General features: G+C 40.1%; 1 protein-coding gene across 1 annotated transcript in view; it reads right to left on the bottom strand.

Annotated features, from left to right (window-relative positions):
* Positions 1 to 16,760, bottom strand: part of si:ch73-375g18.1 (kinesin-like protein KIF1C) — a 35,527-nt gene extending 18,767 nt beyond the window's left edge. Inside the window, exon 1 of the mRNA XM_056732583.1 lies at positions 16,213 to 16,760. The gene's annotated coding sequence lies outside the window, so the exon portion shown is untranslated. The remainder of the gene's footprint in view (positions 1 to 16,212) is intronic.
* Between the last annotated feature and the right edge of the window lie 134 nt (positions 16,761 to 16,894).

Below are 16,894 nucleotides of genomic sequence, written 5' to 3' on the forward strand. Positions count from 1 at the left end.
TTGCAAAGAAGGGGTTCAATGCCAATGAATACAACATCCCTGAAAGCGGGCATCCTTGTCTAATTCCTCTCAACACTGCAACAGGCCTACTGAGCCCACCACCCACTTTCAACATAACAGAAGCGTCCTTATACAGCATTTGAATCCATGAAATGAAACTCTGACCAACACCAAAAGCTTCAAGCGTTTTAAACAAGTAAAAATGGCTAACTCTGTCAAACGCTTTCTCCTGGTCAATTGCAAAAATACCAACATTTTCACTGTTCAAATTTGTAATGTCTATTATGTCTATTACAAGAAACAGATTGTCCATTATTGTTCGATTAGGAATACAATATGTCTGATGTTCGTTGACCATATATTCTAAAAAAGGTTTCAATCTATTAGAAAGACACTTTGCCAAAATTTTGTAATCTGTACATAACACAGCCACAGGTCTCCAATTTTTTAACATACCAAGATCACCTTTTTGGGGTAATAAAGATAAAACTGCTCGTTTACAACTAGTAGGCAATTCATGTTTTTGATAACAATAATTAAAAACTTCATAAAAATCGTCTTTCAGTTGGTTCCAGAACTGTTTATAGAACTCAGACGGCAGTCCATCGATACCAGGAGTTTTTCCAGTTGAGAGTTTCTGAACAGCTTCAGACAGTTCTTTTAACTGAAGGCCAGAGTCCAGCTGTTTACTCTGTTCATCGGAGAGAGTCAATAAGTCTTTATGTAATTCCTCACTGCATCCCTTATCACATTGTCCTTCTGCAAATAAGTCTTTGTAAAAGTCCAAAGCAATTTTTCTCATTTCCTTTGGATCTGAGATCACCTTCCCATTTAAATCTTTCAAATGCAACATCATTTTTTTTTCTCTTTCTTTCTTCTCAAGATTAAAAAAGAAGGAACCAGGTGCATCCATTTCTCTCACAAATGCAAAGCGAGCTCTAATTAAACCCCCTTTGCTTTCTCGTGAAATAAAGAAGCTAAAACTCTTTTCTTTTCTTCCAGCTTTCCAACTATCTCAACATCACCAACAATTAATTCACTTTCAATCTGTTTTATCTCTTTTTCTAATTCAGTAACAGTTTTTTTGATCCTACCATTTGTGCTATATATATAATTTTGACAAAATATTCTAATTTGTGCTTTTCCTATATCCCACCACTGAACAATATCCTCATAATTACTTTTCTGTTTTTTCCACTCCATCCAAAACACATTAAACTTTTCACAAAAAAGCACATCTTGTAGCAATTTCACATTAAAATGCCAGTAATAGCTATGACTTTGTGACTTTTTTACATTTATATCACTTAAACATAAATGGTGATCAGAAAACCCATTAGGACAAATTGTAGATTTTAAAATTCTATTACTTTTACTTGTACTAACATAGAATCGGTCTAATCTGGCAGTACTAATATGATCAAGAGAAACCTTTACCCACGTATACTGCTTAACTGTAGGGTGTTGCTGTCTCCATACATCAACTAAATTAGAATTACTAATAACATCCTGTAAACATTTGGTAGAAGAGGGGTGAGGTTCTTCCCCATTTCTGTCTAAAGTAAAGTTTTCTGTACAGTTCCAATCACCGCCTAAGATCAACCATGTATTTTCATCACAACTTTGTTTTAAGTAATTAAATAATTTTTTAAAACCGTGTATCCTCTCTGCTCCATTATTTGATGCATAAATATTAATAAAAACAAAAACCAACCCATTTATACTTGTTTGAACAGCCAAAATTCTTCCTCTTTCTATTTCATTAACAGACACATTAGTTATATCAATCGTCTTTGAAAATAAAATAGCAACTCCTCCACTAACATTTGAACCATGACTCATATATAAATCGCTTCTCCACCCCATTTTCCAATCCACTTCAATTTTCACATCACTATGTGTCTCTTGTATAAATGTTATATCAATATTTTTATTTTGTATATATTCATTTAAACATGCTCTTTTCCTACAATCTCTTCCCCCATTGATATTAATAGATCCTATTCTAAGGCTCTCCATGAAAAAAGAGGTAAGAAAAAGGGGAGAAAGCGAAAACAAGACGAAAAGTGATAAATAATTCACCAAATATGCCTCCTTCATGACTCAACTATACAGAAATTAAAGGAACTTTTTCTTTTCTCAAGTTTGTTACCATTTTCTTCAATCTGAATCTCTTTCTTCTGCTTAGCTCTTCATAACCGACAGCCTTTTATATTTTAATCACTGAAGCCAAAAACTTTTTCACATCAGGAAAAAAATCTTTTACTTCGACTTTTCTTCCAAATGTTTCATCAAGGAAATCATTTATCTCTTTTACAGTATACAACTCATTCTCATCATAATTGGAGGGAATATCTGACATTTCAGAAATACAATCATCATCAGCCATCTCTTCATTCACATCAGTGCTTTCAGAGAGCTGAGACAGGGGTATATCGAGTCGATTTTCAACAGTGTCAAATTCAACCAAACTTTCAAGAAGAGCTTTCTTCGCGTCACTAGTCCCTGCCTCTTTACAACTCCTCTTCTTATTTTCTCCCCCACAATTCTTTTTTTTCTTCCCTGATTCATTTTCAGCCGATTCCTTTTGGCCTATATTTTCAGTAGCGCTACGTTCGTTTTGTTCATAAGTGTTCAATTCACTTTGTTCTTTTCCTATTTCATTTGTCTCAGTTTCTATACTTTTATCCGCATTCTCCTCTTCACCCTCAACCGCCTGTTCACTTTCATTTGTTTTATTGGTATTGTCCTCGGCTTGTGTTTTTTGTGGCAATCCATTTTTTTATGCCCGACATTACCGCACTTAAAACATTTCAAATGATTGGTATTCGCATAGATCATATACGATTTGTCTTCATGTTTAACCCGAAACGAGATGTCTAACGTCCGCGATTCTAGAACCATAAAACACTGCCGCCTAAAAGACAGCACATGTTTTAAAACTTCCGTTTTACACCCGAGTGGAATTAAAGTCATTCCACTTACTATTTTCCCGAATCTCTGCAGTTCATTTTCAATGCATGAATTGGGTATATATGGTGGACAATTCGAAATGTTCACTCTTGCCGACTGCGACACCAAAGGTGAAACAATAACAAACGCTCCACTTACCCAAATTCCGCTCACGATGATTTTACTCACAACACTTTGATCCTTTAGGAACACCACCACGGCCTTGTTCATCCTGGAAGCGGATACAATATTTTCGAATCCAATTTGTTCTCCGATAGCGACTAGCACGTCCTCGACTGTCACACTAGCGTCAGGCACACACCTGACTCCATGGCGGAGCGACCCAGATGGAACTTCCATCTGCCCTCCGCCAGACTCGAGACAAACTTTTACCTGGCAACTATTTTTCCTCAAAGTCTAAATTATTCAAATTAAACCTTTAACTAACAAACCACACCAAAAAAATAAAGAATAAAAAAAAAGAACACGAGAATAGTATAGGAAAACTACCCCAGAAACGCTCCTCTCACCCGTGAGACGCTCACATTCCCCCCAAACTCCCAGCATGCACCAAGAGACAGAGAGAGAGAGAGAGAGAGGGAGGGACAGAGAGAGAGAGAGAGAGAGAGAGGGAGAGGTAGGGACAGAGAGAGAGATAGAGAGAGAGATAGAGAGAGAGAGAGAGAGAGAGAGAGATAGAGAGAGAGAGAGGGGGAGAGGTAGGGACAGAGAGAGAGAGAGAGAGAGAGAGAGAGGGAGAGGTAGGGACAGAGAGAGAGAGGGAGAGGTAGGGACAGAGAGAGAGATAGAGAGAGAGAAACAGAGAGAGAGAGAGAGAGAGAGAGAGAGAGAGACTTTTTGACTTTACACACACTTTATTAAACCATCTATTAGCATTTGTGTTGTCTTACATATCACAAAACAATTAATTCAAAAAACATCAAAGGGGAAGAATGGAAGGAAAATAAAAATATAAAATGCATAAATAATTGAATTAAAAGTAATATATATATATATCATAATAATCATAATAATACGACACGTTGAACATCACCAATGAAACAATATCTCTCCATCTTCACAAAGTGACAATATAGCACCATTTACACACCATTTGAATTCAAATTCAAGCAGGTTATTAGTCATTTGAAAAAATCTGTGCTCCACCCTTATTCTAGATCCACCAAAGCAGTAAATAATTGAAGAACATCGACGTTTCGCCCTTCAGCAGCTAGCCTGCCAGACTTCCATATGGCTAGTTTGGCTTGCCCAGTAATGAAGTTAGCCACAGTACACTGTCGTATGTATGCTCGTGAGTACTTGCACCCAAAAACAAAAAGTTCCTTGTTAAAAACAAAACCCAAATTACCGATTAATCTTTCTAACAAAGTAAATAGCGACACCAGTCTAAAACACTCTGTGAAAACATGGAAAACAGATTCCAATGCAGGACAGAAAGGGCAACCTGATGAAACATCTGCATTAAACTTGGAGACGTGAGTGTTGGTGGGCAACGCACAATGCATTATCCTCCACTGTAAATCTCCTGACCGTTTGGGAAGAGGACCCTTGTAGAAAATTCTCCAAGAAGGAGAGATATCCGAGGAAATATTTAAAAATTCTCTCCATTTTGTGTCACATCTGCTTTGGATGACATCAAAATAATCAGCTTTAATGCAAATCTGGTATAGGTCTCTTTTACCAGCAACCTGAAAATCAACTTCTAGTAGCCTAGCAAATGTCAGCAGTTTTCCATCACGATCATCTTCCGTAAAAATCCTTGGAGAAACAATAAGCTTTGGGAAGGAAACCCTGGAAGGACCCCCAGACAGAAAACTGCTTACAAACAAGCAGAGTGTTGAAGGAAAAGCCGCTTTCAAAACGCCTACAAACCGCTCAATGGTCCTGACTGACCTAAAACCTGTTGATTACAAATGTCCACCATTGACCTCCATGTTTTAGATGAAACGTCAATTAAATCAGAAACTTTAGTCAACCCTTCGTCCATAAAGGATTTAACAATTGTCTTGGATGTGCAAGTATTATCACTTAAAAAAAGAGTTAAAAAACAGTGGTTCATCAAGACCGAAATGATGGTTTTCCTGACGAAGTAGCTTGAAAACGGACCAGGAGTTTAGAACAGAAACATAGAAATTTACATCAGATGAATAACGATCACCGTGATAGGACATTAAAAACAGTTGTCTATCAAGACCGAACCCACCAAAAGTTCTGAACAAAGTCAGACCAAAAGACACCCATGGTTTGAATTCTACTGGCTAAAGTAGATTTTGAGCTGTCTTTAGCCTCATAGCTTTCACCTTGGCTGCTAAATCAATCAGCCCCTGACCACCTTCGGCAACCGGCAGATAAAGGATCGCAGGGGGAAGCCAGTGGTACCCGTCCCAGAAAAAATCCACAAAAATTTCTGCAATTTTTGTAACAACCCTTTTGGTGGGTCCAGAACATTCAAGCGATGCCACAACATAGAGGCTGCTAGGTTATTAACAATAAGCACCCTTCCCCTGTATGATAGCTGAGAGAGAATCCATCTCCATCTTTGCAAACGTCAAGCCACTTTTTCAACAATATCCTCCCAGTTCTTCAGATTATAATGATCTGTCCCAAGAAAAACTCCCAGCACTTTGAACCCCTCCAAGCACCAGGAGCAGTGCTGAGGAAGTACAGGAGGGCCTCTACCTTCCCAGTCACCCAGCAAGAAAGAAGCACTCTTTTGCCAGTTTATCCGAGAGGAGGAGGCTTTCTGGTAGGCCTCAAGAGATTCTCTCAATTCCATAACATCCTCAGCTGATCTAATAATAACAGTGACATCATCAGCGTAGGCACTAAGTCTCACAGTCACTGGATTTGAGGTTATCGGGCACATCGTTGATACACCACCCAGCTTGTTTCTTAGAGCTACCAAAAGTGGTTCAATAGCAACAGCATACAAAATACCTGAGAGACCACACCCTTGTCGTATGCCTCTGCTTACTTTAAATGGTCTTGTAAGGGAGTCATTAATTTTTAGTATGCTATAAATATCTGTGTACAGCAGTTTGACATAGGCAATAAAAGACGGACCAAAACCAAACGCTTTAAGACACTTAAAAAGAAAGTCATGATCAACCCGATAAAAGGCCTTCTCTTGGTCCAAGGAGACAAAACCAATGTCGAGCTTATGTGCTCTGGCAAAAGAGATCATGTCCCGAATCAAAAACAGATTATCAAATATAGTTCGTTCTGGGATGCAGTATGACTGGTCAGTATGAATCACAGAAGAAATATAAAGTTTAATCTTGTTGGTTAAAGCCTTAGAGAGTATTCTATAATCTGTTCCGAGTAATGATACGGGGCGCCAACATCTGATGTCTTCAAGATCGCCCTTCTTTGGTAGTAGGGTGATCACAGCTCTCCGTAGGCTCACAGGTAGTGTACCTCTATTAATGCTCTCCATGAATACCGAAAACAAATCCTTTCCAATAACTGGCCAAAAGCGAGTATAAAAATCAGCGTTTAGTCCATCCAAACCCGGGGCTTTACCTGATGACAGTTCTTGAGCAGCTAAAGATACCTCATCAAAAGTCAACAGTTTATCAAGCTTAGATTCCTCCTATTTTGAAAGCTGAGGTAAATCCTGAAGGAGAAGGTCAGTCATCTCTTTGTCACAAGGTTCAGCCCGATAAAGATCCTCATAAAAACGAAGTGCATGGGATTTGATGTCATGTTCATCAGTAACTTTTCCCCCTTCCGGCAGTTTCAAACAGTTCAGGGTTTACTTATCCACCGTCTTCCTCTCCAGATTGAAAAAAAAGGATGTTGGGGCATCTATGTTATTAAAATTCAAAAATCTTGCACGAAGTAGTGTCTCCTGGGCTCTATCCTCAAACAGATTCCGCAGCAGAAGCCTATTTCGTTCGTAGGCTTCTGCAGTATCCACACAGTCCCCTTCAAAGTTGAGTTGAAGGATTTCTTGTTCAATTTGGGTCATCTTCTCATCAAGGATACTTTTGTTGTATGCAGAATATCTCTGACAAAACATTTTAATTTGGACTTTGCCAATGTCCCACCACTGGCTCAGAGACTTATATTGCGTTTTTCTCTCTCTCCAGACCTCCCAGAAAAACGTGAAAGAGTGCACAAAGATGTGGTCTTGCAATAACCTACAATTCAATTTCCAATAAGGGTGTTTAAAGGTGCTCTGTGCAGTGGTGACGCTAACAGACAGAAAATGATGATCTAATAAAGCCGTGGGGAAAATACTGCTATTAAAGAACTTATCTCTAGCAGCTTTCTGCACATAAATTCTATCTAGCCTTGCACCAGATATCATATTTGAGTTCATTCTCAGCCAGGTGTATTGTCTAACCTGGGGGAAAGATTCCCTCCAAACATCTACAAGATCATGGTATGTGATCAAAGCCCTAAGCACATCAGCTGATTGACTGTGGGGTTCAGCATGGTTCCTATCTACAGTGTGATTCAAAGTGCAATTAAAATCCCCAGCAAGAACAATAATCTTATCATGAGGAACATTACTTAGCACAGTCTTAAGCTCCTCAAAAAAAGAAATGCGTTCTGGCCCAGTGTTAGGAGCATACACATTGATAAAAGAAAAGTTAACCCCTTGAATTGTTGTATCGATTCTTAGCAGGCGACCAGAAATCACCTCAACAACATTTATAGGTTGACCTTTAAACTCAGGTGCCATTAGTATCGCAACCCCTGCACTCACACTGGAGCCATGACTCAGTATAGCCTGCCCCTTCCACTCACTCAGCCACTGTATCTGATTATTAACATCAGTGTGTGTATCTTGAAGAAACACTACACTAATGCTCTTTAGCATTAAATAATCAAAAAGACTGGTCCGTTTAACAGCATCACGACACCCATTGATGTTAAAAGAGCCAAATCTCAACGGTGCCATGACAAATAAAATGGAATAAACACTCAGAAATAGCCGTACACAGAAGTACGCCTGAAATGGACATACAGAATTCATTTCTTGCCATGTAAATTCAAAGAGCTTCTAACATTACTCAGCAGCTTCTTAAGAAGGTACCGTTTGGGTTTGTCAAGCTCATCATACGTGGCCTTTTTCATAGCCAAAGTACAGGACGCCAGAAACAGTTTTAAATCGGGAAAATGTGACTGTATTTTGGGTTTGCGATGCCCCTTCGTAGCATCAAGAAATTTATTAATTTGCTGTACAGAGTAAAATATGATCTTACCTCCAGAATCCAATTCTGAATACATAGTGTCATTTTCAGTGGTCTCAATATCCTCATATTCATTGTCCAAATCTTCATTTTGTGACTCTAAATCCATTAGCTCCTGAAATGAGATATCCTCTTGGCTTCGCTTAAATAAGTCATCGGTGGTTTCGATAACAGGTTTATCAAGTTTCGTTTGTTTTCTGTTAAGCGCCTCAGTCTCGGGCACAGGCTGCGAGAGAACTCGGCTAACATCTGCCGGCAGGACAGCGGGGATATGACTCGGCCCAGGCGCCTCTTCAGCAGCCTTTAGGCCATCTTTAGAGGCAACCTGCCCCGGTCTCCCCTCGGGTGAATCATCCGGCGCGGAACGCGCCTCAGCCGGCTGGGGTTGTGAAGCCACAGCGGCCGCAGCGGCATCCTCGCCCGTCACTCGCTCACTGTTCTCCGCCTCAGCAGCTCAAGTCACATCAGACACCGCCGGCCTGTCCCGATTCGGGGCATGTTTGACTGATGTGTCCAAAAGCACCACAGATAAAACATCTCATGGAATCAGAGCTAATGAATATAGTGTAATCCTTGCCATCAATGTTCAGTTTAACAGACAGATTTAAAGAATCGCTCTGAGTATTTAAAATCATGAAAGCCTGACGCCGGAAAGACATAACATGCTTTATTTGGGGTTTTTTACATCCAAGCGGAATCATTTTTATAGGACTCACTAATTTTCCGTACCTCTGGAGTATTTGCTCTAAACGTTCATTTTTTACAAACGGGGGAACATTAGATAATACAACTTTTTTCGATGGGCTTGATAAAGGCAAAACGGGTACAACAGTATCTTTGATTATTAATCCAGATTCAATTAGATCATCCACCATTTGACTTTCACTCAAAAATATTACGATGGCCTTATTCATGCGGGAGGCCGATCTGATATGAGCGCCTCCGACCGCCGCACTCACGGCTATCAGACAAACCTCCACAGATACCGCGGCGTCGGACATACATTTGCAACCACGCCCGAGCGTCACCCGCGAGAAATCTCTCACATCCGACCCCATTATCCCCACGCGCTGACCGAAGTCAGTAATGTTACAACTTAATACCCTTCCTACACTAGCTGAAAAATATTAATAAAAAAGGAAAAGAAAATATAAGATTCACTTCAACAGCGAAAAACTCTCACTCACGCCAAACGGCTCCTTCCACTCGCTCCCAGCATGCACTCAGAGAGAGAGAGAGAGAGAGACAGAGAGAGAGAGAGAGAGACAGAGAGAGAGAGAGAGAGAGAGAGAGAGAGAGAGAGAGACAGAGAGAGAGACAGAGAGAGAGAGAGAGAGAGAGAGAGACAGAGAGAGAGAGAGAGAGAGAGAGAGAGAGAGAGAGAGAGAGGGAGGGACAGAGAGAGAGAGAGAGACAGAGAGAGAGAGAGAGAGACAGAGAGAGACGGAGAGAGAGAGAGAGAGAGAGAGGGAGAGAGAGAGAGAGAGAGAGAGTCATTTTTCACCTCTAAACTGAACCAAACCCGACAAAGCCCACATTAAATTGAAGATAAAAGAAGAAACTCAGAAGAAAACTGAAGATCAAATTTTTTAAACACTTTCTTTAAATCAATTTTGAATAAGAACAGCAGGAGAGTATTAACAGAGCAACACAGCAGATTTCAACCGGAAATTAACTTCAATCAACAAACAGGCAAGATAAAGTTTTCTTCATCTCTATGACTTTCATAATTACAAAAGAAGAAATACGACAAAGAGACATAAATATTTAACTAGAGCTAAATTAGCAACGAGAGTGAGAGTTAAAGATGGAGAGAACAGAGACAGCAGCAGGAGAACTTCTTCCCCTCCGACACATCACATATCCACTGAGAGTCAAGAGTGCCAAAGACAAGAAAACATTAAACACCACCTGCTCAAGACTAACCCTGAGACTCTAATGGCTGATTACTTTCACAAAGGAGACAAATCTACAATCACAAATCTGCTGCTCTACACTGAAAACTGCAGTATTTGGCACACAGTCATCTGCAAATATTACAAGAACGTTAAAAAACACGGCATCTGTAATGGGAGACAAATTCAAATTCATGAGGAAGAAGAAGAAGACACCAGCAAAGCATTTATGACTGTAAACATTTATCACAATGGGACCATAATGTTTCAAGGGAATGAAGCAAGTCTCAAGTCTGTTCAGGAGAACTTTAACAGTCTGAAAGCGCTGGTAGAGACTGAGAAACAGGCAAAGAGAGAAGACAGCCATGCTGAGACCCAGAGCTCAGGGGCGGAGCTAGAGGAAGAGGGGGAGCTTATCCTGGACTGTGATACACAGCTGGAGGAGTCTGTCACTCAGATACGGAACAGTCTTTCCCTTCAGGAGGTGGAACTGGTGTAACTCAGAGAACTAATGCTATCACACACAACATCAAATGAGACCATGAAAAATCTAGAAAACCAACTTCATCAGATGAAAAAAGAATTTAAAGCGAGTGTTGAAGAGCTGAGAGGAGAAATTAAAGGACTGCAACAGGAAAGAGAGACAATAAACAGAGAGCTAAAAAGTGTCAGAGAGGAGCTGACTCTCAGAGACACAGAAATACAAAGCCTGAAAAAACAGACCTCCATACACGAGTCCTCCATACAATCCAACTTAAATAACACTGAGCCATCAACACATCCACTTCTGACACCTCCTGAGACAAACACGCCAACAACACAGACTGATGCCTCTGAACAAACCCAGGATCAAGAGAACACATTGGCAGAAATAGTCATTTTAATGGACTCAAATGGCAAGTTCATCAATGAAAAACAGCTCTTTCCAAACCACAAAACAGTGAAACTTTGGTGCCCAAACACAGACAGTGCCCTTCGACAACTCGACAAAGAAAAACTGGGTGACCCCAGTCACATCATCATACATGTGGGGACGAATGACCTGCGGACACAACAGGAGCGAGTGGCACAGTCGGTTAAGAACGTGGCAATTAAAGCAACACAGACGTTCCCAACATCAAAAATTATCATCTCCACCATACTGCCCAGAACTGATTTCCACCTGCGTACAATACAGAGAGTCAACACAGACATCTCACGTGGATGTGCCGGAATACCAAACGTTCACCTTGTACATCATTCTACATTGAACATTGACGATATTCACGACCACGTCCACTTGCGTAAAGACTGTGTGAATGTGTTTGCCAAAAATCTCAAAGATGTTGCACTTGGCAGAACCCCTGGCAGTCCCAGCAACAAAGAATCCAGCAATCCTCATCAAAGGAGACCCTTTCTCCAAACATCACCACACAAGGTCTTCTCCCCAAATCCAGATGAACGCTATCACGCAGTGCCCTGGAGAATCCATCAACAGCATCCTATGTCTCAAAACTGTCACCCTGTCCCCCTGTACCCACATCCTGAACAACAGCAACCACGTTTTCGACCTTCACAGCCGCATCCCCCTGTCCCCCATCCCCGACAGCAACACCAAGATCATGAGCCACCACATCAAAAGCGGAGAAAAGAGCAACTACTGAGAAACGCCCCGAGGACGGAGCAGATGTCCATTCCACAACCCAACCCACACAGATCAGAACGACCGGAGCAACTCAACTACGCTGCAGCCTTAAAAGGCCAAAAGGACACCGAAAGCACCAATCTAAGAGAGATTAAAGACATGCTGATCTTAATCTGCACGAGACTGATGGACAAGTAGTGAGTAGCAAATAACAAACTGATTTGAATTACAATACATCAATGCAGTAATAACAGTATGGTAAAAGTGACCTTTATGTATACTTACATGATTTACATTGATATTCAATGGGTTTAAGTCGGGTTGGTTCTATTATAGAGGAATGTTAAGATTGTTAAAATTGTTTGTAAACACATGAAACCTCTGACAATAACACTGTGGAACATTCAGGGAATATATTCATCCAGTTTGGGATGTAAAACCAAAACCCTGGACTTTAAGAAAAGTGTTTTAGACACAGACATAATAATATTGCAAGAAACATGGCGCAGAACTGATGAGGTCACTTTTTGTCCCCCAGGTTATCGTGAAATATCACTATCATCTCAAAAACATGAAAAAGTTACACGTGGGAGAGATTCAGGCGGAACAATCATTTGGCACAAGCTTGAAATTGATAAATACATCCAACTTATAAAAAAAGAAGAATCACATGTCTGGCTGAAAATCAATAATCAACTCAGTCAAACGGCAAAAGATATATTTGTATGTGCCCTTTATATTCCTCCCTCTGAATCTCCCTATTATAATGAAAACATCTTTGAAACCCTCCACAGTGAAATTAATCATTTCCAGGCCCTAGGAAGTGTGTTGGTATGTGGGGATCTCAATGCAAGAACAGGATCCTTACCCGATTACACCACTGATAATGGTAATAATTATAGATTTGGACAAAGCTTTCAGCAGAACAGTGAACATATATCAAGAAATAACTTTGATACACAAGTCAACAAAAATGGGAAACTTTTAATTGAGCTCTGCAGAAGTCTGGGTATATACATCATCAATGGCAGAGTGAGAGGAGATTCTCTAGGACGATACACATACGGTTCCTCTCATGGTTGCTCTACAGTTGACTACATGATCACAGATTTAGATCTGTTCTCTTTCAAAGCATTCATTGTCAAACCACTAACACCGCTCTCAGACCACAGCCAAACTATTCTATATCTAAAAAGGGAAGAAAACACAAACATACATCCACAACCTGAACCCAGTAAGCTATATAACCTTAAAAAGAATTATAGATGGTCTCCAAACAGCACTGAACAGTACCTGACTGCAAATGATCACCCTCAGGTGCAAATACTCTTAGATAACTTCACAGAAAAAACATATTCTCCTAATGCTGATGGTGTGAATGTGGCGGTAAAAAACAAAAATGACATATTTGATTGTTAAGCAACAATATCCAACCATAAAATCACAAAAAAACCTCTTGAGAAAAAAACGAGATCTGGTTTGATTCGGAATGTAAAAGAATACGAAAAAATTTAAGACATCTTGCAAATCAAAAGCACAGACAACCAGACAATGCAGATATACGTCTCCGTTATGGCGAGGAACTAAAGACATATAAAAATACACTCAGAAGAAAGAAAGAACGATACATCCAAAATCAGCTTAAAACAATTGAAGAATCTATCCATTCAAACAGTTTTTGGGACAACTGGAATCTCTTGAATAAAAAGAACCATGAGCCAATAACTATTCAAAACGGAGACACCTGGAAAAATCACTTTGAACAACTTTATTGTAAAATAAACATGAATACAGAACAAACACAGATATATGAAAAACTAAACCAGATGGAAAACATAATTGGCAAATACCAAAATCCACTAGACTACCCAATCACTGAAAAAGAGCTCACTGATAAAATGCAGAAGCTGACAGCAAAAAAGTCAAGTGGACTAGATGGCATCCTAAATGAAATGATAAGAAATATAAATCACACATTCAAACTGGCCATACTGAAACTATTTAACCTGATTTTAAATGTTGGATATTTCCCAGACATATGGAATAAAGGACTCATAACGCCCATTTCTAAGAGTGGTGACAAATCAGATCCAAATAATTACAGAGGGATCTGTGTGAGTAGCAATCTGGGGAAATTATTCTGCAGCATCATCAACACAAGACTCATACACTTCCTTACAGAACATAACGTCGTAAACAAAAGTCAGATCGGTTTTTTACCATATTATAGAACCTCAGACCATATCTTCACACTACAAACCCTGATCGATAAATACATTAATAAAAAAAGACAAAAATATTTGCTTGCTTTGTAGACTTCCAAAAAGCCTTTGATTCAATTTGGCACGAAGGTCTGCTGTCTAAACTTCTAGAATCAGGCATTGGGGGTAATGTATACAACATTATTAAAACTATGTATCAAAACAATAAATGTGCAACCAAAATTGGGAATAAACAAACAGAATTTTTTCCTCAAGGAAGGGGGGTGAGACAGGGATGTCCACTATCACCGACCCTCTTCAATATTTACATTAATGAATTGGCAAAACTCCTAGAACAAAACACTGCACCTGGTCTCACTCTACATGACTCCAGACATAAAGTTTCTGCTGTTTGCTGATGATCTGGTCCTTCTATCTCCAACTCAAGAGGGTCTACAGCAAAGCCTAGACACTTTGTATAAATTCTGTCAGACCTGGGCCCTCAATATTAACACTAGCAAAACCAAAATATTAACATTCCAGAAAAGACCCAGAAATCAGGGAAAAACACAAAATTTCACCGTTGGTGCCACCAAAATTGATCACGTTTCAAACTACACATACCTGGGGTTGAAAATAAGTGCCACTGGAAACCTAAAGGTGAGATGGTGGTCTAGTGGGTTAAACCACTGAACTGGTAAATCAAAGGTTGCTGGTTCAATCCCAGCAGCCACCACCAGTGTGTCCTTGAGCAAGACACTTTACTCCATGTTGCTCCAGGGGGATTGTCCCTTTAATAAGTGCACTGTAAGTCGCTTTGGATAAAAGCGTCTGCAAAATGACTAAATTATAATTATTATAAAGCTGGCCATGAATGAATTGAAAGAGAAAGCAAGAAAGGCTTTTTACAGCATCAAAAAATCGATCCAAATTGAAATACCAATTAGAATCTGGCTGAGAATATTTCAATCTGTTTTAGAACCGATTGCACTGTATGGCAGTGAAGTGTGGGGTCCTCTCCTGAACCATGAGTTCAACACATGGGACAAAACACCGATTGAAGCCTTACATGCTGTGTTCTGTAGGAGTATCCTCAGAGTGCAGAGAAACACACCAAACAACGCATGTAGAGCAGAACTGGGTCAATATCCTCTACTGATGCGCATTCAAAAACGCTAACGCTAACCCTAACCCAACTCGTTTCACTTTAAAGCCCTAAAACACCATGAACTAAACACTGAAACAAGTAGAATGATTCAGATGATCCTAAAACTACAAAATCAAACTAACACAACTAACAACACTCAACATCACGACACTGACACACTCATACACAACATTCAACCCAATCACATGATAAAAGTACAAAAAGAAAATTACCTGACTTACTGGACTGAATCAACAAGAAAACAAAGTAAACTTGAATGTTATTTGACCCTAGATAGAAATTATACAACAGCAGAATATCTGAGTACAGTGAAAGATTGTAAATTAAGAAGAACAATGACGAGATACAGACTGAGCAATCACACTCTTCACATAGAGAAGGGGAGACATCGACAGAACTGGTTACCTAAAGAGAACCGCATCTGCCCATACTGTGAGCGAGGAGATGTAGAGACAGAACAACACTTCTTCATCAACTGCCCAAACTATCAAGACATTAGAAGAAAATTCTATCCCAAATTTGAAATCAATTGCCCTGACTTCAGGAAATTAGACAACAGTACACAACTCCAATATTTATTAGGAGAGAAACAGGATTGTGTTTTACTAGCAGCACAATACATTGATGCCTGCCATAACAAAAGGGAGAGTCGACCAATCAGTGATGCGCTCACAAATGTACACACACACATACAAAATGTTCTTGTTTTGTTTTGTTATTTCTAAAATGTGTATTGTTTGATTTGATGTATATTGTTTGTTTTTCATCTGTTCTAGATGTACTGTACATGTTATAAATGCTTGGGCAATACATTGTAACAATTGTCATGCCAATAAAGCACATTTGAATTTGAAAATTGAGAGAAAGAGAGAGAGAGAGGGAGAGAGGGACAGAGAGAGAGAGAGAGAGGGAGGGACAGAGAGAGAGAGAGTGAGAGAGAGAGAGAGAGAGAGAGAGAGAGAGAGAGAGAGAGAGAGAGAATGTTGCGTGTGTTTGCTGTTGTTAGTTGCTCCAGCTGTCACAATATACACAAACACACACAGCATTAGTTTGTTGTCTCTTAATGTTTCTAAATAAACGCATAAATAAAACTTTCAGTCAGATCAACGATGAAATAACGTTAAACAAGTACTAATGTTCAGTCACATACCTGGATTAAAGGAAAGTGAACCCCCTTCAGAGAATAACGTGTGTTTGGTGTGTGTGTGTGTCCTTGTGTCGGTCAGACGCTCCTCAGAAGAATCAGACGAGCTGAAGTGTCGGTCTGATGAGAGACTTTTAACCGACAGTTAAACCGGAGGGCACGGGCGGGGGCGCGAGGCGAGGCTGGAGTCTTGTCAGATTTACTGTATTTCTACAGATTTCTAACTAACTTTGACGATATTTTCAGTGTTTAGGGAAAATTCCGTTCTCGTTAAATCTCAGAGCCGCTAGTCATTCCCGCTGCTGTCACGAGCGCCGGTGAGAAAGTTTTTGACGGAGGCCGCGCGCGCGCGCGTCTGATCTCACGCAATTCGGCCAGTGACGCTGAGCTCGCGCCGGTGGGGATTAATCGGTGTGTTTGGGGGCTGATGATGATATTTATCGGGAATAAAGCATAAAAAATAAATAGATAAAGTCGACGCCGGCCGCGGTGTGTGCGCGCGCCCCCCGCCCGTCCGTCCCGACCTCGCGCAGCAGTCCGAATCCAGCGAGTGACGTCACTAGGGCGAACTGGACACCGGGGCGGAACCTTAAACACACATACACATTTTTTCACACACGTATTGATACTTATGAGATTGTTCAGTCAGCAGAATTAAACTATGATACATTTAACACCTTCAATGTAT

The sequence above is a fragment of the Triplophysa dalaica genome, chromosome 20, assembly GCF_015846415.1.
Source record: "Triplophysa dalaica isolate WHDGS20190420 chromosome 20, ASM1584641v1, whole genome shotgun sequence".
In the NCBI taxonomy this organism is placed as follows: Eukaryota; Metazoa; Chordata; class Actinopteri; order Cypriniformes; family Nemacheilidae; genus Triplophysa; species Triplophysa dalaica.